The following is a 27,238-nucleotide window of genomic DNA, read 5'->3' as shown; positions in this document are numbered from 1 at the left end:
AGATACATTGCTTACCATTGAGATGGATAAGGTTGAAGGCTGATCTCTTTTTGATACAATTGTTCTTAGAAAAGAGTGTTACCAATGAAAAATAAAGTTGACTCTTCATCTTCTTGTGGAGAGCTCACTTCCTCCCTGACTTTTTTCCCCCACATCTTTATTGGTGCATTATATTTGAACATATTGGTAGGATTTGTTATTACATATTTATTCATGCATACAATATAATTTGGCCAGTGTCACTACCCCTGCACTTCCTTCTCCCTTCTCTCTCCTCCCTGATTTTTTAATTAAATGTGCCCCCAAATTTCTTCTTTACTGTCTCAATTTCCTTTCTTGAGACCTTTTTTACTACTCTTATTCTGAGACTGGATTTTTTTTCAATGGTGGTTGAGTTTCGGGAGCATATTGCGAAAAGATTCTACCAGCATAATCAGTGGAGCCAGTTTCATTGGCTGTACTTCTCACCATGATTGAACTTCCCTAAAATTTATGGGGAGTGAGTAAGTGTAAGTTGATTTTGCTAAAATATCAGGTAGTGATATTTCCTGTATGAAGTATTGGCCTATGCGTTGATTGGAAATATTTCTAATCAACACCCTTAGCATCCTGTGTATGAGCTCATTCTTTCGCACCTTGCAACAGTTCATCTGCCTCATCTCACCTTGGGAGAGGCAAAGGCAGATGATACAGAAAGCAAGAATTTTGAAAACACCTGTTTCTGAAAATTCTGCAAATACAAGAGAACTCCTCATCTTTATGTAAGCCCTTTGCTACTTAAAGGAAAGAGGTCATCTAAAGGGTGTATCTCTGCTCTTTAGGTTCTTATGTATGAGGAGCCCCAAAGACCCACATATAATTGGGAACTGTCAACTGAGTCTGTCCCAGTTGTAAGAGAGAAGGGACTTTCTATTCACTCAGCACTTGCTATGTGTCAAGTGCAGGACAAGGTGCTAAATAGGGTTGCCATATTGTAGGACCCCAGAGAACATCATTCACATTGCAGCCTCTGTAAAATGTGCCACCAAAAATTGTGCAGCGAGGAACCCTTATGTTTATTATCACAATTAGAGAACCAACCTATATTAATCACACCAATAAATAAGTGCTTTGGCTTCCAGATGTTTTTAAATTGGGAGCCCCAGAAGGAGATTGGAAAAAAAGGATCTCTCTCTCTCTCTCTCTCTCTCTCTGTGTGTGTGTGTGTGTGTGTGTGTGTGTTCTAGCTCCTTCTATTATCTCTTTAGACCAAAGAGTTACTGCAATATCCCTTGATGTTTCTCTACACCACACTTATTCTAATTTGAATGCGCCATCTGTTTTCCAACTCAACAGGCAAGATTTCAAGATGAATCTTTCTGACTAGAAGGTGAAGAATCTTTCTCCTATTTCTTATTAACACCCTTTGAAAAGAATTAATATTTTAGCACAGCTGTTGAGTTAAATGAGGGCACTAGCAAGAACTTTCAGACGGATGTCAGATGTATGTCAAGTACCTACTCACAAAATCTTCACGGCACCTTTACAGTAACACATGTAGCCAAGAGGACATGTGCAACATGTACATCTTATAGGAGGTGCTCAAGTGACCGCCCATGGAGGCATAGGAGAATAACATTTCCTGTGAAGAGTAGATTCCTTCGACGAGTGTTTTCCTGCTACAAGGACCTCACTGGGCAGCCAATAACATTGATGTGGATTCATTCAGTGACAGAGAGGCTTTGCCTCTCCAGGAGTGGTCAGTTAAATATTAAAAGTCCCTGTCAGGAGTTACATGTGTTTGATGGAAAGGCTAATTAGTTGGTGAGCTTTCCAAAATGATAGCTAAGCAAGAGACAATGGGACATAGAAAGGGTCAATTTTGATAAGGGAGGGAGAATATACAGAAAAACAGCATTTGCAGACATGGAGAAGAGGTAGAGCCGTAGTTTCTACCCACCTGGGAAGCTTTGGATGCCACTGCAGATCTCTGGCAAACCATCTTCCTAGCTTAGAGTTTACTCTGCCCACCATATCATAAAAAAACTTTGATTTTCTCCACATTTTCTAATAGAAGTTCAAAGCTGATAGATTATTGTCAGCAGATCTACAAACTGAAGAGGATTCCCATGAAAGATAGCAAGAACAGAAGGGGTTGGAAAAAGTTTAGAGGGTATGTATCCTTTCTTTAATTATTTATCACTTTAATTGGGACTGGGATTGTGATAGGAACTACCTAGTAGCCACTGGAACCTGTATCAGTGTCATCCCTGTCCTGCTTTCCATAGCCATGTGCTGTTAGGAGTTAGAGAGGAATGGAATGAGAAGGGTGATATGAAGTGCTGTTCAGAGCCAGAAAAGAAGGTTAAGAATAAATTCTCATATCACACGTTGGTACTTAGTAATCATCAGACTTTGGCCTTATGATATGATCCATATGAGCTTCAGTTTCTCATCTGTCATTATTGTAATACCTGCATACATACACACAAGCACACATGTATCTTTATCCTTCACAGGTCTGCAGTGAGAATTGAAGAAATGGATTCAAATGCTTAGCACCACTCCAAGCTCACATCAAGGGCCCTCTCTATATTATGCATGATAATTATTATCACTGTTATGCAAAAACAGCAGAAAGGAGCGCTATTAACAGTTGGTGGAAGGGTGCCAGGAAAACCTTACTGAATCTTGGGTTTGATTGGAACCGATCCTGCTGTGCATCTCAAAACCATCTTGTGGGTGCTCTTTGTTATTTACCCACTCAACAAATAGTTCTTGAGAGTTCACCCCATGCCAAGCTTTGAAGGAGATGTTGGGTCTGTATGAGGGAGTGTTCAAAGTCCCTCTCTCAATCATTTTAGTCTGAAAGTGGAGAGAGAGAAAGAGACTAGTGAACAGTTAATTATCATACAGAATGGTTTGTGCTGTTAGAAGGACAGAGTCAATGTGCTAAGGGTACACTGAAAAGAAAGAAAGGAAAAAGAGGAGGATGGACATTTAACATGACTTTGAATGTTAAGGTTGGCTTCTTGCTGATGCTGACCCATGCTTTACTTGAAAAAAAAATAATGCACTGAACAACAGAATCAAGGTTATAGTTGTTTTATTGATTAATTCAGTAAATGTTCATTGACTGCTTCCTCCCAACCGTGCATCAAAGGAGGTACTTTAACACTGTAGGAGGGCAATGACTTTTTCTCTTTTGTTTAATTCTTAGTGAACACATCTAGACTGATGGAATGGTCAGGTGTAAGAGCTTGGACATCTAGGTACTGCCAAAGATCATTTAAATCCAGATCTTTACCTGACATCTCTGGTCCTTGGGGGGCGGGGCTTGGTGTTTGCCATAAGGTGACATCATGTGTTCCTTATCTGACATAAATGAATGAGCAGCCATCAAATGTACCCATCAGCTCATTGGTGTCTTCCAGAACACAGCAAGTCTTGGTGTGTGAGGACAAGTTGGGGGGCTGTGGGTTGGGGAACAAAGGAGAGTATGGTAGAATATATTAAATCTAAATCCGGCTGAACAGAAAAATTTTAACCATTCCTGAGGCTGAAGGAGTTGCCTCTGTATTCAGGGCCTCTCTGATGGACATACTAGAAAGCAGGGTGACTTTCATAGCAGCTGTTGTTTGAAAGACTTGTTAGCTCTGCTTGCCCTCAGCTAATCCTAGGAGTGGCCCTCTCTGCTGGACCAGAGCCAGAGCCTCATTACTCAATGTCACACCAGAAGCCAGGCTTTGATGCAGGAGTAGCCAGCTGCTGCTCATCCCCTTCCGGTTTCGTCCAAGTCCTGACAGAGATGTCAGGGCAATGAACGTTCCTAAATGACAGCTTCCCCTGGCTTATGCCAGGTGACCTCACATTCCTCCATCTGTTCCAGTGTGGCCTGGCTTGAGAGTGGACAGAAGAGTGGTCCCTCTAGGATATTTGGCACTAGCTGTCATTAATTGCAAGGTGTACAAAGCCTATTGGACCAGTCGGCTCCCATTTCTTCCCCATATTATATATTTCAACCACATAGATAACCCAGTGCTGGACCTCTTTCCTCTGTCCTCAACCCATCCTCAGACGGCCACGTCTTTTCCCAAGTATGGCCAAGTGCAGGCAGGGGCAGGATATGGTTTTGTTCCTGGGGGGAATCTCAGGCACACTCATTTGGGCTTGAAGTAGACTTGAGAATGATTTTGATAGCCAGGCGCTGCAAGGGTATTGTTACCTATTCAGACTCCTCTCTTTAATAGATGGGGACTTGTATTGCCGAGAGACAAGGAAGAGGGCAGTGAGTTCACAGGCTTGAAAGGCTTGCTCTTTGAACAGGTTGGGGCTGCTTTCACGATGAAATTCTAAGATTTCATGGGCAAGCAGTTTTACAGAATGAATCACAAAGCTTTTTTTGTTAAATACAATCCCCAATTATATCTGCATTTTTTAAAATAAGAAAATCAGACTGTGATACACTTTAAATGCTCTGTACTTTAAATTACTGATACAGTATGTATTGTATAAAGAATACATGCTTGTTTTAGATTTTGAGCATCCACTATTATACAAGAGCTCACATCTATTCACTTGGCCTAATGCTTTTAAAACTTAATCCTTACTGATTTTGTAACAAAAATACATGCTCATTATCTACAATTTAGAAAACACCAAACTGTGCAACACTAAAAATTAAAATCTCATAATCCCATTACTCTTAGATAAGTATTAGCATTGCAGTATGTTTTCTCTTAGGGTTTTATCCTATGACTATATCCAGTATTTTTGCATGATTTTACATATAAAGCTAATGACATCAAGAATGCAAATAAAAAAGAAAATGAAAATACTTTCCTGTTGTCTATTTGCAAGGTTGTCCTTGAATGAGTGTTCTCTCGACACAACCTTGCTGCTTCTACCTCCTCCTACTAAGAGAAAACCAGGAAGCCATGGTCAGGAAGTGGGGAAAATAAGGACAGTTGGAGACAAATGAAATCTGGTTAATGGCCAGATGGGAGAATGAACTGTCCAGCTGAATGTATTTGGAGGATTTTTTTCATAGGTGATTACAAAGATGATTTCTTTGATAGATAAAATTCATTCATTTGTTTAATCCATTCAACACATATTGGCTCCACTCTGGGGTAGAAACCAGATAAATAACAGGAGTGGCAATGAGACACCACATAAGAATAGTGATTGAGCTTCCTGAGTGTATGGAAAATTAACAGTGGTAGGTGTGAATAGCACCTCTGGAGAATGGTGTGGTGGGAGAGGATTCTATGTGCCATGCTGAAGAGTTGGTTCTTAATCCTGAAAGTGCCTGGGATCCCCTGGAGGATTGTAAAAAGTGAGCTAAATGATCACTTCTGTATTTTGACCAACAGAGTTGGAAACATTTTTTGACATTAAGAAACAGCCTCAAGGTCCTCTTAAAGGCAAAAGGATAAACAACAACAACAACAACAACAACAAGCAAGCAAACAAAAAAATTCTTTGAGTCTTAATTTTTCCATCTTTAAATCATAATGATGTTGACTACCTATGAGGTTGTCTGTGAGGGTGAGATGAAATAAACCATGAAGCAAAGTTACTGAACCCTACTGGATGGTCAGTGAATGGCGCTAGCTATTGTTAGTGGCAAGGTGTGCAGAGTCAGGGGTCCGGCCTGCTCCCTCCTCTTCCCCACACAGAGCTAGCTCAGAGCTGGCATTTTCCTTGCACTCTTCCATCCTGAGACCCTACTCCTTTCCCCAGCTCTTCCATTTCTCTGTCGTTCTCTTTTCTTCTTTCTATTGCTTTCTTAAAGAGCTGTGTCCCATCCTTCAGGCCCTGACTCAACTCCTTCTCCAGCCTATTAAAGGAGGTTTAGAGACAGAAGAGAAATGAGAAATTTCCCACCCAAAATTGATAGAGCACATTTAAAAGTATGGAACTAACAGTCTCTGACATTTTGCATAGTGAGGTTTACAGAGGCAAACTTCAAAATAATTCATGGCCACTTAAAATAACGGAACCTACAGCGATCGAGAAAGTCTGTGGTTGGAACACAACCGTGTTATCTTTCTTTCTCTGGGTTCTTCTCCTTTCCCTTCTCAAAATCCTTCTCTTATTTTATTGATACTTTTGTTCTTTTTTTATCCTCTAAGATCTTTACTTGTTTTCATTATAATTATTTTCATATTTCATATAGTTCATACCATGATGCTCAAGTCTGTTTGTTCCAAGTATTATTATTACCCAATTTAAATTCTTGGTGCAGCTGTGCCACTAATTCTGCTTTAATCAACAAATATTTATTGGCTATAGTCTTTTTAATTTTTGTTTTACAGTACTTGTCATATGCTAACTTGGAGGAGAGCTGCTGAAACATTTTTTTCTCCATCCTATTTTCTCACTGTGCTCATATATATATATATAATATTTTATAATATTTACATACATACACACACACACACTTTTTGTTAGTTCCTCTAATCTGTACCTGGATATTTTTGTCTGTAAAATTTCCACGGTTTATTCTAATGAAAAGATCCCAACAGCTCATTCCAGCTGAGCATTTTATTGCCTTAAATCATATTTTATTTTATTTCAACTTGGTTATAATAAGCCTTAAATGTGTGTGTAAGGAACTCATATATTTTCTACCAATCCTTCACTATGATACTTAATTACTTTCCCTTTTTCCTTAAATGGATAATTGGCTATTAAAAGCCACCAGATCTGAACAAATCTAAATTACTGGAAATGTCTGGAAATGTCCATTTCCTATGGCCTGAAGGCCATTATTTCTACTGATCTCTTCTTAATTCCATGTGCAAATGGGAAAGGACTATCCCTGTTTCTGAATTTCTCACTTACCTGTTCTGGAAGGTGTAAGATAGTTCACCTAGATGTCCCTAGGTTCCATGAAACTCTCAATAAGTGCAGGATGACATGATAATTCATCACCCAAAGTCAGAGGGCCTATGCTAGGTGAAGATGAACTTAGAGAAAAATTCCGCGTGAAGAGAAAATCTTGCAATTGATGTTTGTGCCAGAAAAAAAAGCATCTGGGATGACTTGAGCTATGCTTCATGGTCTCTACCAGCAAGCTCATGGTGCCATTTTGAAAGCCAGGGAAGGGTGACCTCAGGTGAGCGATGAAGGGAGCAGAGTGGTGGTTGTCTCTGTGCTTCTGCTGTATGAACCTCAGGGACACCTAAGTCACCAAGTGTTCTGTCATAACTGGTTGAATCACCCACATGTACATGCATTTGTTCAAGGATTTAGTCTTCTGTATAGCCCCCAAGTAAAGCACATGACACCATTCTTATCCTTTCTAGGGAATGAAAAGAAAATAAGTGGTCTAGAAGCATCCTTCTGTAACGTAAGTTACTACATTTGTGGTTTCTAAATTTTGGTTAAAATTTGATTAGTCACCCAAGGGTTCTTAAAGATCTCAACTGCTCAAGTCTCCAATTAAGTTACAATGTCTAGGATAAAACACTGGTGTCAGTATTTTCATAAAAATCCCCAAATGATTCCCAGGTACAGCAAGGTTTTGAAAATCACCACTCTGCACATTTGAAGATAATAATCCTTTTACTTCAGAACCCTTTACTTTTCAGTTCCTTTGGTTAGTTTTGTGGTGGTGTTGATGATACTTAATGAAGTGTTTGAACTAAGGTCTTGACTGAATTATGTGATGTAACTCAAGTGTCTACTTTTCTTGCCTTATCCTTCACATTCTTTCTTCTCTGCCCTTTCTGGTAAGGCTGGACATTGGTGCGGAGGATGAAGATGAATGGTTGTCCAGGGAAAGGAACAAATGAGGACTTAGAAGCTAAAAGGAGACAGGATATGTTCTGTGGCTATTACTGTTAGCTGTTTCTGATGTGGTGGTTTAGGACCTTTGCTCCTTTGGTACCCTTGGTAGGTCTCCAGGGAATCTCTGATATAGAAAAGAGACTATAGATTAAATACTATCACAGCATGTGCTCTTGACCCAAATCCCTCTCTAGTCCTCTACTCTGTGGAATTGAACTGGATCATAGAAGAATCAGGAGGATCACTTTGGTCTTTTGAGTTGAGAGAAGACTAAAGATAGCCAGCTAGTCCCTTAGCCTCTTTGTCCTTTATTTTTGGGTCTTACTCTTGGTGACCAAAGGAGGATTAGAAAGACTTGGGGTGAACTGGATGTCATTTTCCTTGGGACCTGTGGCTTAACTGGCATGAACCTTTCACCTACTTGGGACATCTTCTCCCCCACAGACTTCCCCTTTGGTCTTGTTGGGTTTTCTAAATTTCCCATGGCTTCTTGTAGGCCAGATGGCTTTTTATCCCCATTGGTAATCACAAAGCAAAGGTGTTCTATTGCTTTAAGGAACTAGCAATTTATAATATTTTGAATTTGATAGCTGCTGTAAAGCTGATCTTTAGGACATTCACGTATAAATAATGTGTGTATACATTAAAATATATTTAAACAACAACACACTAAAGGGATGGATAGAATAAATTTAACATGTCAGTATTATGGCATATTAGTTATTAAAAATCATGTTTACAAAAAAGGCAACGATACTGAGATACATACTCTTTAATATGTCATTAAGTTAAAAAGCAGTACAGAAAACTATGAACAGATCCTGATTCTATTTAAAATGATAAACATAAAAAAGCTATAATAAAATATATTCAAGGAATAATGGTGGTTTTTCTCTGGACAGTAAAATTATAGTTGCGTTTCCCTCATGCTTCATCTTTTTCAATTTTTAAGCCACAAACTTGACTTTTTTGATTTCTGAAAAATATATTATAAAACTAATCTGGATTTAGAGATGGATTTGACTATGTCTGTGTGGCATATGAGGCAGTATACATGGGAAGTTGCTATAGATGTCTGTGATTCTGGGATGACAGGTAATTGGTAACTGGTTATAGAAAAATCAGAGATCACAGAAAAATTTGAAGCATGGATTAACAAAAAGTAAGCATCAAATTTCCAGAGGCCCCTCCATATCAAAGTTATTTTAGGAATAACCATCAATAACAATTGATGGAATATTCAATTGTCATTATAGGTAATGTACCATAGAAAACCCTCACGTGGGTCTAGGAGATAAGTCTGTTAACCAGAGCTGGTAAATCATGTGATGATTTTCTCCAATGGTCCATACACTTTTGCACTCTTTTTCTCACAGTGTCTTTTTTACTCACCACCTGACACATGTACATTTTGTTGGATTCAAGAAAAGAAATGAATATGGCTATTGTCTTAGTCAGGATAGGTTAGTGTTATGGTTTAGATATGAAGTCTCCCCCAAAAGTTTACATGTGAGACAATGCAAGGAAGTTTAGAGGTGAGATGATTGGGTTATGAGAGCCTTAACCTAATCAGTGCATTAGTCCACTTAAATAGATTAACTGGGTAGTAAATTTGGCAGATAGGTGTGGCTGGAGGTGATAAGTTGCTGGAGGTGTCTTTGGGTTATATATTTTTTCCCTTGGTGAGGAGTCTCTCTGTTTCCTGATCATCATGTGGTGAACTGCTTTCCTCCACCACACTCTTCGCCCATGATGTTTTGCCCCACCATAGGCACACAGCATGGAGTTGGCTGTCTGTGGACTGAGACTCTAAAACCATGAGCTCCAAATAAACTATTTCACCTCTAAAATTGTCCTTGTCAGGTCTTTTGGTCACAGTGTTGAAAAAACTGACCAAAACCTATCTACTGCAGTAACTGACAAGCCCAATCTCCATAACTTGACACACCAAAGGTTTATTTCTCACTAACATAAAGTCCTTTTTAAGTCCATATATATATAAAATTTATGTTTTTTAAGAGCTGCTGTCTTTCACTAGCCACTCAGTGATTCCAGATGCATTGATTTTGCTTCACTATTTCAACTTCCTTTTTGGTCAAGTTGGCATGGGAAAAGATGGCTAGAGGGATTAACACAGGCTTTTCTGTTCTTCTCCCGAAGCATGTTACTTTTCAAACTAGTCACATGGCTTTGTCTAATTGTCCCTGTGCTGAATGAGCAGATGAAATGTTTGCTGAGAGGATTTTACACACAAACAGATGCACATACACACACAGGCATATTTTAACCTCTGCTTCTTTGGCCCAACTATAGAAATTAAAGAAGACTTTAATAAAGCAAAAGTTATTTACAACAGACTTTTCTGTTCAACTAAATTTTGACCTTCAAGTAAGATTGAAGCTAATTTTTTTTATCTCCCCTCCAAGTTAATTTCTTTACAGAACATGCAAAAAAAAAAAATTCTACATGTCCAATGAACCAGTTAAATTTAAATTGAACCCATCTGTTCTAAAGTGTTTGGCCCAAAACAAAATATATGAATAACTTTTAACATGAATGTATTTTTAATTTGGAGTCTTAATTCATACTAATGATTTATCCTTCAGTCATAGCTATCTCAAATGATCTGAAAATTTACTATGGAGCTCTTAAATTAAAACAGAAATAACATTTTTAGAGAATCTGCTGTGTTGATTATTATGTTTGCTTTTTATATTGGGCTGTTATTTCCTCTAACCCCCATAATAACCCCGAGAGGCTGCTATTATCATCTTCTTTGGAATGAAAACTTCAGAAAAGTCATGGCAAAACTAAGAGATCTCAGACACACATTAAAGTCCCTGGGTCTCTACTGCCCTTTTGATTCTACCATGCCCCCCACCCCGCCCCTGCAGCCATGATGCCCATCAATATAAGCAACTAATGACCTTCAGGCACAGCATGTTGTTTCTACATTTTTGTCATTTTTTTGATGCCTGGCCATACAGATTGGTATTTCCTACCCTCCTTTCTCAGCCTCTTCAAATTCAGACCAGGCTTATGGATTTAGCTTAAGGACCTATCTCTTCCATTTTACTGGTAGGTAGTGACACTTCAATGTAAATCACAAGGAACACAAGTTTTGACATAAGGAAGCCTGCTTGCCTTTTTTCTCTCTTCACCATACTTTGGATCAAAGTGTCTCTGTCTTCTCTAGGCTTTAGGATCACTTAATTGGTTTTTGTAATTCCTTTGACAATTCATCAGCTATCCACTCAAGATCTATCTCCCTCCCTCCTCTCTCTCTCTCTCTCTCTCTCTCTCTCTCTCTCTCTCTCTCTCTCATATCACCATGGGTAACATCATGATTGTTTCATACTAAGTCTGTGATCTATGTCTACATTGTTGCTCATCCTCACAACAATGTCAAGCTAGATACCATTATTACTTCCATTTGCAGACACCAGGAAGCCAAAGTACATCTCATCTGTAGTTACAGTTGGTAAATTGTGGATCCAGAATGCAAACCTCAGGCTGTCAGATTCAAAATCCTACACACTTAAATATCTCACTCTTGTGTTTTTCTTGAGTCAGTGTTCCTTGAAGTCAGTCACACTGAAAGCTCTTCAAAAGCAATGACCACATCTCATTACTTCAGCACCCCTTTGGCATGCAATGGGGTGTTAGGCATATAGTAAGAACTCAATAATTATCTGACAACAAGAATTTTAGGGGTTTTAGGGATAAAAGCAGAGTATCCCTGACCATGAGCATCTCTTCCCAGTGGGTTATGATTATGAGAATTTACCTTGATTGCTGCCTCAGCTTTTAGCCTCCAGCAAAGTAGACAAAAACAAAGACCAGGGTCTGAGGGACCTGGGAGTTAGGAAATGTGCCCATGTGTTCTAATTCATTTGGTAGTGGAATTAGGAGATTGTCAGTGATCTATTTCAAGCATAATTTCTTCTTGGCAAATTATATTTCTGAGGCGCAGTAACAGTGACATCGCCGTTGACCTCCTCACCCTTTGACACAGCCCACAAGTATCACCTAGGTGGGGTCAACGATGTCATTCTATCAGGTGTGGGAAGGAAGCCTCTGTTCTGGTTGTTGGGATAACTCCTGCTTACTCAGTCCCACTGTGAGAATTTCAGGCCTTTATAGAGGTCTGTCTCCTGTTGCTTCAGGCATTTACTGTAAGTCTCTCTTTGAGGCAGCATTAGTGAGAAGCATAGGGGGCAGAGAGGGAGGGGAAATGGAAGAGAATTCTTGGAGGGAATGCGTGGAGTCTCACCCTGACGTCATATTTGGTTCTGAGATGATAACATAGCTCATACTTGTTATGTTTCTAAATCATCTGACATTCCTCAGGACTGCCTGACTCCCCAGTCCCCCTTTCTGATTCTGGAGACTTATTCCTCAGCATGGGGGCTACCTGTTCAAAGGCCCCATACCCAGGAGGTCTGTCATCAATTGGTTTAGGAGACTCCAATCCCAGTCTGTACCACTTTGACTCTCTGTTGCATTGTCCTTGATCCCCACCCACCAGGACTTTCCAGAAACGTAAGCTAATAATTACTGCATAAACGTGAACACAAAGTAAGCACTGAAAAAGAACGGTGTGGGGGAAGCTTGGAAATTTTGTCAGGGGCCATGAAGGAAGAATAAATGAGTAGGAATTTTTTTTTTTTTTTTTTGTGTGTGTGTGTGTTGGGAAGGATGTATTTTTCTGGGCATTTCAGGAAAGCATCAAGAAAGACTTCAAAGTATGAAAAGAGGTAATAAGACTAAAACAATTTAAAGTGACTGGAGAATCATGTGCCTGGTGAAAGGAAGCCCAGTGATTCTAGGCTGAGAAATGTGTGTTTTAGCCTGTAGAATTTAGGTACCCACAGAAGAGGGTATACCTCAATCAGATCAGAGTCACCTGATCAAATTTGAATTTAGTGATTTGGCAAATATCCCTAAGCACCTAGCACCTACTGATGGCAATGAGGTCCAGGTTGGGGGAAATGAAGGTCTTTCCCCTCCCCCAACACCTTCTATTTGTCTCATTATTATTACTATTATTAAATCTCCTTTTTCTTTATTCACAAATCCACTCACCTACTTCTCCCTTCATCTATTAAGTTTGCTTTGCCAATTTTACCTACTTAGATATAAAAAATAAATCTGAAGTACTTGGTGTTTCTGTGAGGGAGTTGAACCTCTTTATATTTACTAGCATATTAGATATGATGCTGGCCTTTTTTTTTTATCCCTGCCATCTATTATTTATTTATTTTTTAAGTAAAAAGTTATCCAAGTGTAACAGATGTGCAGAGGAGTGCCCATGGTATGTACCCAGCTTGGTGAACTTTTACACAGCAAACGCTCCCAAGCAAAAAGAGACTATTTCTGGACCATGGGACCTCTCTTTTATCCCTCTCATCATTGCCTACACAAACAAACAAACAAACAAAAACAAAAATCACTGTTATTCTGACTTCTGTCAGGTGTAATTAATTTTGGTCTGTTTCATAGTGTCTATATTTGGGATCACACAGCATATGCCCTTTGGTATGTAGCATGCTTTCTTCAACATTATGTTGAAGAGAGTCATCTATGCTGATGTGTATTTTAAAGGGTTTTTTAATTTTCATTGTCGTGTGGCATTCCATCATGTGAATGGAAAGAGTTTGGTTATCTTCATCCCTTTCTCAGGACCCATGTTGCTGCTGTTGTTATTTTCTGTTTACTCACTCAAGATTGGGAAGAAATCTATCCAAACTGGCATTTGCCAGTTGACAGGCTTAGTGGCGTATCATTAATCCTCCTCACTATCCACTGAGTGCTAGCGTCTTCTATCTCCGTTGATTATCGAAGGTCACCTTGATATGGAACACCTGGCTTCAAGTTGCTGAGCCCAGCAGGCATTTGCTTAGGGTGGGTCTGCATGCAGGGCTGAAGCTCTCTGGCTTACTCAGAACCTCAGTATCTATTCTTCCTAGTAAAACATGGCACCTCCCACATTGTACTTCTTCCTGAGATGTTTTTGTCTCTGTCCCCTATCATATTTTCCATGGGAAACAAAATATCCTCAAATATGGTGTGCATCTATCTCTTGCCCTTTAACCTCTACCCTGTTTCTAAAGCTTTCGTTTTCTTTGGTAATCATTTCTATTCCAATGTGTCCTGCGATTTTTTTTTTTTCTGTGATGATACAAGGTTAGGGAATGTTATATAGTTGTACTGACTTTTTGGAGATTCACAGAGCATTTTCACATCCTGAGGACTCTGAAATGTCCTGCTGTAAACAAATCTGCTTGATGGTAGGTTAGAACAATAGTCCTCTAGCACAGAGGGCAGAGGAACCCCACACATTTATTTTCGTTGCTGGTGCCAATTTCTGAGTCTCTCAGTGTCTTTTTTAATGGAAATACAGCAGATAGCAGAACAAGCAAAATTAATCTATTGTAAATATTTGTTGGCCTGTCATCTTCCCCATGAGCCTGTGAGCACCACGAAGACAGCGACCCTCTTTTCATCTTTGAATCTCCCAGCACTCAGCATGGTTCCCAGCACATACTTGAAGTGTTCAATGAATATTTTATGAATGAATGAATGAGATAGAACATTCTGGGACTTCCAGCATGAAGGGGCTCAAATAGAACAGGAAACACAACCTAGATCTTTAGGGGTGCAAGAGAAAGCAGAACAACATTACCGACAACATTCCTGATGTTTGAATTCATGAAATTTGACTGTACCCTGCCTCCTTCAATTTTTTTGAGTATGTGACTTTCAATTTACTTAAATTTTTCTGAATCCCATTTTCCTTATTTATACAACTGAAAGAATAACAGCTATTTCCCGGTGACTCTTGAATGGTTAAATGACACAGCACAGCAAAAAGTATTTAGCACAGGGACAGGCATAGAAATATCCCCCAAACACTTACTGTAGTTGGGATTACAATTGCCATTCGTTATTTTACATCTGGGACTTATTTCTTTCATCTATCTCTGCCCACACTGGAGACTGCTGGTTTTCTTATACTAGAATTCTCCTCACATTTGATGAGGATTAGAAATCCTCAGACTTCTCAGGTGCCACATGTATAACATGGGCCAAATTTCTTCCCCATGTGGTAAGATCTCCCACAAAATCTTGCCCAGGGAGACTGACTTGATCAATTCAATCAATATCCCCTCCTGCTGCCAGAGGTCCCCCAAGGTTTCTCTGTGGTCATAGGAAGACCCTATGTTTTTGTACCTACTCTCCCCACCCTCTCCAATATATATATATATATTAAAGAGAGAGAGAATTTTTAATATTTATTTAATATTTAATATTTATTTTCTAGTTTTCGGCAGACACAACATCTTTGTTGGTATGTGGTGCTGAGGATTGAACCCGGGCCGCACGCATGCCAGGCGAGCGCGCTACCGCTTGAGCCACATCCCCAGCTCCTGAATATATATTTCTTACATTTTTACGTGAAAGCAACTCTACCTCCAGTTCTACCTAGTATTCTGGTCCTCAGGAAATCAGGGGTGGCAAGAGATGGCAGTATCACTTGTGTGTGCATGATGGTGGGTCACATGTTCAGAGAGACAGACAGGATGCTATCCTCTGACATGTTTTGCCCCACACCCAATACCCATACTACTTCTGCATAAATTCTGGTCTCCTTTTGGTTTTAATCCATAACTGTTCTAGTGAGGACACATCTTTTGCTCTGTCCTTTTGAAACCTTTGATGGAAATATCATTACACATTAATCATATATTAGTGCCAACTTAGGAAGACATTCTAAGGAGAGCTTCACTCCAATGTTACCCCGAAGGTCTTTCCTCATGAGCTGCCACTTATTTCCATGGATGTGGGTGGCAATCACTGTTCATTCATCATGTCATGCCTTTCTCCTGCTGTCTCTCTTCACACAGGACTTTGGGCTGACACCACCAATCAATTGGCAAGGGTGGATAAGGAAGTCTATGAATTTGCCTTGGACTTGTTAAGTCCTTTAATTATTTTTATTATTTTGGTACCAGGGTTTGAACCCAGGGGTGCTTAACCACTGAGTCACATCCCCAACCCTTATTTATTTTGAGACAGGATCTTACTAAATTGCTATAAGCCTTGCTAAATTGCTGAGGTTGGACTTGAACTTGTGATCCTCCTGCCTCAGCATTCCAGGCCTCAGAGATTATAGTCGTGCTTGCCCATATCCGGCCTGTGGAGTTCTTTTAGCACTTCTGCACCAGTCTCCACCAAACAGTGACATGACATTACTCTTATTTAAAAAAAAAGAAAAAGAAAAAGAATAAGAAATCCTGTTTCTTTGTTCTTCAGGAAAACCAGAAAAATGTTATGAAGAGAAGTCCAGTGTGGTATGTTTATGCATGTCTAATACAGTTGTAATTAGCCACGGGTGGCTGTTTAAATGAAAAGGTATTTCCTTGGCTGTACTAGCTACAGGTCAAGTGTTCAAAAGTCACTGCATTGGCCTGCACAGATATACAATATTTCTATCATCACATAAATTTCTCTTGAGCAGAGCTGAACTATACATTATATCCCCAGAATGGTACTTCTTTTATATTTTGTTCTCGTCTCTACCCTACCCCTCTTCTTTCCCCCAAACACTTCTTGTTGTCCCCTGCCTACTGAGCAAAAGCCTGTTAACCCCAGGATGTAATTAAAAGCAGTTGAAGCAAGTCTTAAAGGAGAGGGTGTAGGAGTAGATTGAGACCCATAAGTAGATCAGTTATCATGCTTTCACAAGGAAATTGGCTTCTGGCTTCATATGGTGTCTGTAGCTTCTCTTGTTGAACATAAAAATAATCTTGCTCTTTTTTTTTTTTTTTTTTTTTTTTTAAGTTTAGCCACATGTATGAGGCCAGAAGCACAAAATCCATTTTGTGAAGCCCTGGCTTCCTGTTAACATGACATTAGTGGAAGAACCCAACCTGTGATTATATTAAAAAGGGAAAGGAAAGGAGCAAAGGAAGTCTGGGATTTGATCTTTCTACCGGGTAAATTTAGTTGCCTGAGAAACAGGAGGAAATTATTTCAGGTGTCAAAATAATAAACCATTATCTGAATTTGCTTTTTCTCTCTCATTCAGGAACTCTAGTTGCCTTTGATACAATGGGAAAAGGAGGGGCAGCCACAGGATGGAGAAAGTCATTCATATCATCTCCCCTGATATTTAGTTCCTGTTTTACTTTTAAAAGTTTTTGTCAGCCTTTATAATTATCTGGTTAAATTTATATGTGCAGTTCTTCTCCTAAAAATGGGTGACATTTGAGTGCTATAAAATTAATATGAATGTGATGCAATGGACATAATTGCTTTCTAGAAAAAAAAAATCTCATCCTTATGACTCACTATTAGAGCCAAAATTGTAAGCCCAGAAGTTCCTAAGAACATCAATATATCTTAAGAACATTTTCCCAAGAATGCTGTTTTTTAGGAAATAGGATCTCTGCTGGATTTTTTTTTTTTTTTTTTTTTTTTTTTTTTTGCTTTTGGTTTCTGTTTTCCCAAATTAGAAAGCTTAGGAAATGACTGAAATAATAATTCACTGTGGTTGAATGATTCGGATGTGGTATATTCCAGAAAAAAAAATATTCTCATAGGCATATTGTGATTTTTTAATGCGTCTCACAATTTTCATGTTGTCAATTCAACATATTGCTCTATTCTTTATTAAAGCCCTATTCTTTTGCAAAATCACATGTTTTGTATCTCTGTGTTTGTCGGAAGTTATAGCTCCGCCACCTGGAACTTATCTGTAACTCAGTGGTTGAAATAATCAGAGTAGGGACACTGAGTTCCCAGCCCCCTGAATTTGTTGATGCAGCTACATTTGCAAAAGAGTTCAGAAGTGACTTGAGCTGCCTTGAGAGTGAAGGGGTGGAGGACAAATGAATAGTGAAGGACTGTTAGAGCACCATCTCATTAATGCACACACCACACCTTAGTGATGGAAGATTGAAATAGGGTTGAAGGTTGCCTTTGCATGAGCTAAAAGGAAATTGTTAAGCCAATGATACATCATTTCCTAAGAAATGGTTGAAAACATGGGTTTTGGAGGCTGCCAGACCTAGGCTTCATTTTTGGCTCTGTCACTTACTAACTATGACACTGGGGCAAGCTATTTCACCACCGTGAACATCTGTGACATAGGGCTGAAGATGCTCATCTCAAGAGGTTGTGTAAGCATTCCATGAAACCGAGTTTGGGCATTTTGTTATTAGTGTAGTTAATAGTACTGATTAGGAAAGCAAACTATTTTTTAAAAAAGACAAAGGGAGCATGATATGCTCAATGAAGACAAGATATATAAATATTCACACTTTTCTCCCTTACCTGCCCCCTTGGAAAGAACCAGTGTTCCTGCTACTTAAGCGGAACAGAAGGGTTTTGAACTGGGTGAGTGAAGATAAAGTTGTGAGAAGAATGAAATCCAGAGGGCAAATCAATTCATTAAGGCTTCTCTACTAAAGGGGAGGAAATCTAAAAATAGAGGACTTAGAAGAGTGCTGATGTTTTTAGGAAGAGATGGAGATAAGAGGGGTAGCTGACATGTGACATTTAGTGGGGGGCAAATGAGTCAAATTGGAGAGACATGTGGTTTAAGTCCCTATTTGCCACCTTTTTTTTTTTTTTTTTTTGTTTTTTGAGTCTTCTTAGGAAGCTAACCATAGGGAGGCAGTGTAGCAGAGTGGTTAGAGACCTAAAGTTCCTGGGGTTGGAGTCTGTTTCATAACTTGGTGGCTGGATAGCTACCTGCAGTTGTTGCCCTCTTCTGAGATCATTTCCTTGCCTGTGAAATGGGCATCCTAATAGAATCCATTGTAGGATTATTCTGAAGCTCTGGTGACTTAACATCAAATGCTTGGCAGATATGTAAGAGCTTGATAAATGTTACATGAACTTAGTGGTCTAATTAAAAACACAACAACAAATATCATTTGCATTTAGTAAGTATTCCCTATGGCCCCATAACTCTTCTGAGGACTTTATATGGATTCATTCATTTAATTTTGAAAACATTTCTACCAAGTAGGGACTATAATTATCCCCATTTAAGAAATGGTAAAGCTGATGCACATATTCAAGTAAGTCACCCAGCCTTGCACAGTGGGGCATGCCTGTAATCCCAGTGACTCCAGAGACTGAGTCAAGAGTATTGCAAGTTTGAGACCAGCCTCAGCAACTTAGTGAGGACCTAAGCAACTTAGCAAGACCCTGTCTGTCTCAAAATAAAAAAAATAAAATAAAAAGGGCTGGGAATGTGGCGTAGTGGTCTAACACCCCTTGGGTTTAATTCCTGGTACCAAAAATATAAAATAATAAGTTTTTAAAAATACAAATCAACTTAAGTTGCCCTAAGTCACAAGTAGGTCCTAAAGTTGAGAATCAAACCCAGACACTCTGATGCTAGATCCACACTCATCTCCCGTTTCTTCCTGCATCTCAGGTGTCCATGTTGGATATTGGAATAAGCAACCAGTGGACCAGTTTAACGTGTTGTTCAGATGCTTGGTTTATACTCACCTTGTGACCCTAGGTGGGGTCTACAGGCCAGTAGTATCCACATCTGGGAGCAGAACCCCAGGCCCACTTGAGACCCTTGAAACAGATACTGCTGTACAGATGCTACCCAGGTGGTTTGCGATCACAGTCAAGTCTGAGAAGACCTGCTCCAGAATTAGGCAGATGCACTGTTTCATCTTAATACAGGCACCCCAAGCGTGTCCAGTTTAGTACTTGCCACCTAAGAACAAATCTAAGAGTAGATCTACCCTTAGCCTAACATCAAGGAATGTTGATCTACTTGGTACCAGTGGTGTAACACCTGGTTTATCTTCGGAAGGGTGAGTTTGGATGTTCAGTGCCTCCACCATCCAGCATAGTACCAGTCATGCAGGAGATTCCTTGTCCATATTTTTTGAATGGCGATAGAAATCATGGTGTGATGGAGACCTCCAGTGCATGAGCCCTCCCTGGATGTCCTATGACATTTAAAAAGGCTGAGTAATCCCAAGGCAAGCAGAACAGTGATTATGCACTTAATTCTTAACAGTTCTGAGACAGGCTCTGCTCAATTGGTTCCCCTGTGAACTCAAGCTGATTTCCTTTCCCTCTTGAGTCCTCTATTGTCTTGGTGTTGTTTGCAACTCATTCAGAAACTAATTAAGTTTCAGGATCCATTTGTCCTGTTAGAGAGTGTGGATATGCTGAAGTGGTGTACTTTTTTTTTTTTATATAACTTAAATTATCTGAGTGAAAGGACAATTATAATTTACTTCTAAAATTGGCCAAAAGTCAGTTTTCCTCAAAATAATTCTCAGCAGACATTAGTCTCTGTAAAATCAGGGTATTGTATGAGAGGCAACAAAGAGGATTTAAATAGGCCATGGAAAATGTAGTGATAATCTGGCCATATTAATCCTGTTCTCTAACAGAGTGTGAAATTGCTTGTTTACTCCACTTATCTGGACCATGGAGGTAGCTGATCGCTGGTTGGCAGAGCCATATTTTGTGATCCCTTTTCAGCTGTGAGCTTCAGCTGGGGCAAAGCCAAACAATTTGAATTCTCTGGCCTATGTACCATCCCCAAAGTCAAGGGCAGGATTGCTGTGCCCTCTGGGCAGGCACTGGAACTCATGAACTCTAATATATCTGGTTGGGGTTTTTGTTTGTGCATGGACGGGGAGCTAAGCCAGAAACCTTGAGTATAATTGTGAGAAGTTGTGACTTTTATCTTCAGTAGCTTTTTTTTTTTTTTTCTTTTCTGTCCCCTGTCCTCCCAGAGATGAAGGTTTAGGTTGGTTTCATCATCAGTCTACACATAGTAGCAGATGAACATTATTATATATACAACAAGGTATAAGAAATAGTCCCTGATTTAAAGGAATATATGTGGGTGTATATACACATACACACATGCATGCCCACACAAGCACATACGCACCCCAGAGTGTCTTTTGAACCTGTTTGTGTTAGTTATACTGCCGTATAACAATACTGACACAGAATCGGCAGCTTAAAACCAGCACACAGCTCTTCCCCCAGTTTCTGTGGGTCAGGATCATGGTCACATGGATCATGCATACATTGTTTCAAGGTCTCACCAGATTAGTATCAGTCAGCTCAGGCTGGTGTCTCATCTGAGGGTCCATGAGAAATATCCACTTCCAAATGGACATCCATGTTTGGTGGTGGAATTCTTTTACTTTCAGCCTGTGGGACTGAGGGTCTCCATTTCTTGTTGGCTATTGTCTGAAGGCCACTCTCTATTCCTGGCCTCCCCAACATGGCCACTCCATCAAAGTGAACAAGGGAGAGAAACCCTTAGCAATATGCTGTTACTCTCTAGCATATCACAATGGCCAAGGAGACACTCCATTATTTTTTGCCATGTTTTATTTGGTAAAAGCAAGTCACAGGTCCCACCCACAGTCAAGGAAGGGGGTTACACAGGGCACATAGACAGGAGGAGGCCACCTGAGCTCTGTCTACCATATCAGTCCTGATTTTTGTTCCAGCTGTACTTCTCTAGTTTGGGTCTCTTTCGGGTAGGAAATATAATCATCTCTGCTGAATAAAGATTTTTTGATATGAGGTTGTTTAGAGTTACATGGTCAGAGTTAAGGGGACAACAGAGAGACTCCTAGAGAGTAACCCCTGTGGTGAAGTAGACTCTGTTAATGCTCTGCTCAGATGCCCTCTTCTGGGGAGGGGAGGACCATTCCTCCATTATTGACCAGCAAAAGGACCTGATACAATAATAAACTTTTTTTCTCTCTTCTGATCTAACCACCATATTGGTGCCGGGCTGATCTTTAGTGAGTGTCTACTTGATTGTGTTCAATTTTATCTTCCATTGCTTAAAGGGTTGATCCATAGATTTTCTGGATTATATATTAACACTGATTGAAAAAAAATCTCTGAACATCTGTTGATGCGTTTATAAACTTTTAAATTTCCCATCGTTAACTAATAATTCATGGAACTACATACATTTAATGGAAAATAATGCCACTAATGATTGAATGTGTTACTCTGTGTTTTAAGAAGCCGTTGATACTTAAAATTCATTTTTTTTTGTTAAACCTGAAAATGAATAGAAGAAAAGAAGAAGTCCCTTCTGCATTTAGGGACTCCTGCAGTTCCCATCAGATATCTCAGGAATTTCCACGTCACAAGTGACCATCTGTCATAGGGACCAAGAGAGGACTTCTATGGAAGAATACTGATTGAAACATACATTATCCATCCCCATCCCAGGAAGCTGATAACACATTTTCACAGTACTAGCAGAACAGGTACCCTTGCTTTACTGTCTGCCTGTGAACCTGTGAGAGGCACTGGCTCCTGTTTATGAATCTTCAGATAAACTGCTGACTTGAGAGGTGGATGTGTGTTCCTAGGGAGAAGGTGGTATAACTAGACTGTGTGAGTGCCAAAGGCAGAAGGCATTTAAAGAGCAAGTGAAACTTTGGTCTTAAAATAATAGTGAGAAATCTAAGAGACTTCTAGTTGAGAGTGGGAGATGAATGCTTTCATCCTGAGCAAAGTCAGATTGTAATAATAATAGCTGATACTTTGGGAGCATCTATTATATACCTAGTATTGCATTAGTCACATTATTTATATTATTTTACATATTCTTCACAGCAAGTCTTTATAGTAGGTATTACGACAATACAGGTCAACTACTCTGCTCAATGTCACATGTTTAGTCAGTGGAGGAGCCAGGATTTGAAACCAGCACTATGTGGCTCCTTGACAGGGCTCTTTTTGTACCTCACAGTTATGACTGGTGTTTTAGAAGATGTCCCATTCTGTAGAAAGAGCTTGTGTCCTCTAGAATGGAGACAGTGCTTCTAGAAGGTGACTGACATGGGCACAAGCCTAAGATAAGAGAGAAAGGGTGTCTCCTAGAGATAGGAGAGACCATTCAGAATGCAGAAGAGAAATGCAGATTCCAAGGAATCTGCCCATGCACTGGGAGGAACAGTTCAGGAAGATATTGGTGGAAGAATAAGCTGTTCTTCTTAAAAAGTTAATAAAAAGGGTTCACAACATACTTCCAAACCTGTCTGAACACAAACCATCTACCTAGTTGATCCCCTTCCCTGCCTTTGCTTTGTTATAAATTCCATTTCATATTTGCTTTGTCTCCTATATTGCTCACAACTTGTAAAAATAGAGGAACAATAACTTATTACGCTTTGGATTTATGCTTTGTGCCTTTTTATATTTGAATAACATTTATTTTAAAATAGAAAGGAAGTATGACTCTATATGGAGGTTGAAATAAATCAAGGTTGTTTGTCGTATCCACTGTTCCTTGGTAGATTTGAACATGTCTTAGGCTGATGGTTTAGCATGGGGTAAAAATAGTATTTGGCTGGGAGATAAAAACAACCCCAGCTCTGCAATTGGAAGGATTTTGAGACAAAGGGACCACCAATCCTCTCTGAGCTTAGATTTTCTAATTTGTAAAATATGTGGCCAGAAGTCCCTCTTTTTTTTTTTAAAGAGAGAGACAGAGAGAGAGAGACAGAGAGAGAATTTTAATATTTATTTTTTAGTTATCAGCGGACACAACATCTTTGTTTGTATGTGGTGCTGAGGATCGAACCCGGGCCGCACGCATGCCAGGCGAGCGCGCTACCGCTTGAGCCACATCCCCAGCCCCAGAAGTCCCTCTTAATGTTCAGTTTGGTTGAAGATAAAGGAGCTCTCATCCTCAAATGAATTCCACAGCACTTAACTAAAATAGAATCACAACTCCTCCCAAGCACAAATTCACCTTACCTAATATTTTAGAACTAGGGTTGGCAAACGTGTGTGTATGTGTGTGTGTGTGTACACACGAGAGAGAGAGAGAGAGAGAGAGAGAGAGAGAGAGAGAGAGAGAGAAAGAGAGAGAGAGATACTAAGGCATAGCCGTCACCCAATAAAAGAGGTGGTATGGTGTACTCATTTGAACTAGTATGGTGCTGAGCACCATGGGGAGACAAAACATTTGTGGAGGAAGGGAAGGAGAGATGGAGGAATTGCCTCATTTTATCAAGAAATTCCCCCTGATTTTATATTGGTGCATTATAATTACATATAATAGTGGGATTCATTGTTACATATTTGCACACAAGATAACAACATAATTTTGCCATTATCATTCCCCAGGATTTCCCATTTTCCCTTCTTTCCTCCATCTCCTGGTCCCTTTCCTCACCTCTACTGATCTCCCTTTGATTTTCATGAGATTCCCTGTCCTAATATTTTTTTTCCCATTTTGTTCTCCAGCTTCTACTCCATGAGAGAAAACAAAGAACTCCTAACTTTCTGAATTTGACTTCTTTCACTTAACATAATGATCTCAAGTTCCATCCGTTTTCCTGCAAATGATATAATTTCATTCATTCTTCTTTATGTCTGAATAAAACTCCATTGTGTATATACACCACATTTTCTTTACTATTCATCTATTGGTGAACACCTAGGCTCATTCCATAGTTTAGCTATTGTGAATTGTTCTGTTATAAACATGGGTATGCATCTATCACTATAGTATGATAACTTTAATTCTTTAGGTTAAACACTGAGGAGTGGTATAGCTAGAACATATGGTGGTTCCATGTCTAGTCTTTTGAGGAACCTGCATACTGATTTCCATGGTGGTTGTACTAATTTATAATCCCACAAACAGTGTAAAAGTGGTTTTTTCCACATCTTTTCTAGGATTTATTATAGCTTATATTCTTGATGACTGCAGTGTAGTTTTGATTTGCATTTCCCTAATTGCTAATGATGTTGAACCTTTTTCTCATATATTTGTTGGTCATTTGTATCTCTTTTGAGAATTTTTTGTTTAATTCATTTGCCTATTTATTAATTGGATTATTTGATTTTTTGGTGTTAAGATTATTTAGTTCTTTATATATCCTAGATATTAATCTTCTGTTAGAAGACTAGACAGCAAAGATGTTTTTCTCATTCTTTAGATTCTTTCTTTACATTCCTAATTGTTTCCTTTGCTGTGCAGAAGCTTCTTTGTTTGATGCTGTCATATTGGTTAACTCTTGGCATTATTTCCTAAGCATTAGGGTTACTACTTAGAAAGTTATTACCTGCCCTTATATGTTGGAGTGTTGATCTTATGTTTTCTTTTAGGAGTTTCAAAGTTTATGGACTAATTCCTAGGTTTATGGTTTATCTGAAGTTCACTTCTTGCAGGGTAAGAGATAAGGATCTAGTCTTATTCTTCTACATATGAATAACCAGTTTTCTCAGCACTGTTTGTTAAAAAGGCTGTCCTTTCTCTGGTGTATGTTTTTGGCACTTCTGTCAAGATCAGTACCTGTGTGAGTTTGTCTTCTATCCCATTGGTCTATGTATCTGTTTTTATGCCACTACTGTGCAGTTTTTGTTACTATAGCTCTGTAGTATAATCTGAAGTCAGGTATTGTGATACCTCCAGCCTTGCTTTTTGGCTTAGAATTTCTTTGACTATTCTGGGTCTTTAATTCCTCCAAATGGATTTTAGGACTGTTTTTTCAAGTTCTATGAGTTCTATGAGTTCTATTGATATTTTTGATGGGAATTGCACCGACTCTATCTTGCTTTTTTAGTATAGCCATTTTAACAAGACTAATTATGCTTATCCATGAACATGGGATGTCTTTCCATCAACTTCTTTCTTCAGTGTTCTACAGTTTTCTTTGAACAGTCTTTTGCCTCCTTGGTTAGATTTATTCCTAGTCCCCCCCTCCAACCCCCCGCCTTATTTCTTTCTTAGCAAATTCATTATTGGTGTAGAAAAGCTATTGATCTTTTGTTTGTTGATTTTGTAACTTGCAATTTTGTTTATTAGCTACGGCAATCTTTTAGTGGAGCTTTTTGAATCTTCTAACTAAGGACTATATCATCCACAAACTGATAATTCAACTTCTTCCTTTTATTTTATCTTACCTAATTGCTCTGACTAAAATTTTCAATACTATATTGAATAAGAATAGTGAGAATGGACATCCTTGTCTTGTTCCAGATTTTGAAGGAAAGGCTTTCAGTTTTTCCCCCATTCACCATGATGTTGGCTTTGGGTTTGTCATATATAGCCTTTAGACAAAATAATTTATCTCTAAACCACAAATGTTGTTATGATTGGGATATGAGATATTTCCCCCCAAAACTCCTGTGTTAATGCTGGGATGTTCCTAGGTAAATTGATTAGATTGGGAGAGCTGTAAAATAATCAGTCTGGCCAAACTTGAATGGCTGGGTGGTTACCTTAGGCAAGTGGAGCAGAACTGGAGGAGGTGGGTCACTGAAGGCTTGCCCTGAAATGATGCATCTTCCCTGTGTCTGCCCCACCCCCACAACACACACACATTTTCTGACCCCTGTCCCCCAAGAGCTAAGCAGTTTTCCTCCACTGGGCCTTTCCTCTGTAGTGTCCTGCTTCACCATGGGCCCCAAGCAAAGGAGTCTGACATCTGTAGACAGAGACCTCTGAAACTCCGAGCCCCAAATAAATTTTCTCTTCTCTAAGTTGTTCTTTCAGGTATTTTGGTCACAGCAACACAAAGGCTAACTAAAACAAATGCCATGTGAAGTTGAGAAAGTCACTGATGATTTTCCTAATGAATCTACACAGATATAGAATTTCATGAGAAGGATATTGAATTTTACTCCTGAGGGAACCTTCCAATTTTCTTACAGGTCTTGTTCTCTTCGGAGAGGAGAACAGCATTAGTGAACTCTGGTGGATCCCTGTGGCCCTGTCAGGCCTTAGATAAGCCAAATGTTATTGTAAATTGTATCATGTGAGGTGGGCAGGGAGCCTCCAGTGTTTATCTGTGGCTGCTGCTTCCAAGTTCAGAATCAGAGTCTTCAAGTTTTTCGTCTCACCTCATTGCTCCCTTTTGATTCTGAGTCCTGATGTGTCAAGTTAGAACCTAAAAGGGAAATCCGGTGAGAATGAAGTTAGGCACTTGGGATGGGAAATCAAATGTGGGACCTCTCTTACGTCTGGCACGCTGAGGGCTTCCTGACAAGGTAGGCCAAGAGTTAGGGGTAGGAAATTTGAACTTTTTTTTTCAGGTAAGACAATATGCTTCTCTGTTTTATCACATAGGAACAGAGTTGAATTTTTAGGGAGTCATAAAAACTTGATTAAATTGATTAGCCGACAGATCTGTAAAATTTCATATAAGCCATTGACTTAATATAGAATTGGATTATGGTTCGAAGTCTATTGCACTAATTCATTAATTTTATATCACACACTGAAAGTTTTACTATGCAAATCTATGCAAATCGTTCAGGAAAATAGGGTCCTTAGTCAAGTGTGCCCTCATCTGAGTTTTATTTTTTGGGTTTACTTGTTTGTTTGTTTTTTTTTATTTTTTTGTTTCACTGACACTGTGCCACTCCTTTGGAAAGTGAGATAATAAATACCTTCAGTCTTTAAAAC

At 39.2% G+C, this 27,238-nt stretch overlaps 1 protein-coding gene across 1 annotated transcript in view; it reads left to right on the top strand.

The window, feature by feature from the left end:
- Positions 1–27,238, top strand: part of CPNE4 (copine 4) — a 450,966-nt gene that overhangs the window by 88,130 nt on the left and 335,598 nt on the right. The gene's annotated exons all lie outside the window — the stretch shown is intronic.

Source organism: Spermophilus citellus (genome assembly GCF_964194105.1).
Source record: "Spermophilus citellus genome assembly, chromosome: 7".
In the NCBI taxonomy this organism is placed as follows: Eukaryota; Metazoa; Chordata; class Mammalia; order Rodentia; family Sciuridae; genus Spermophilus; species Spermophilus citellus.
This window is presented reverse-complemented; position numbering and strand designations above follow the sequence as displayed.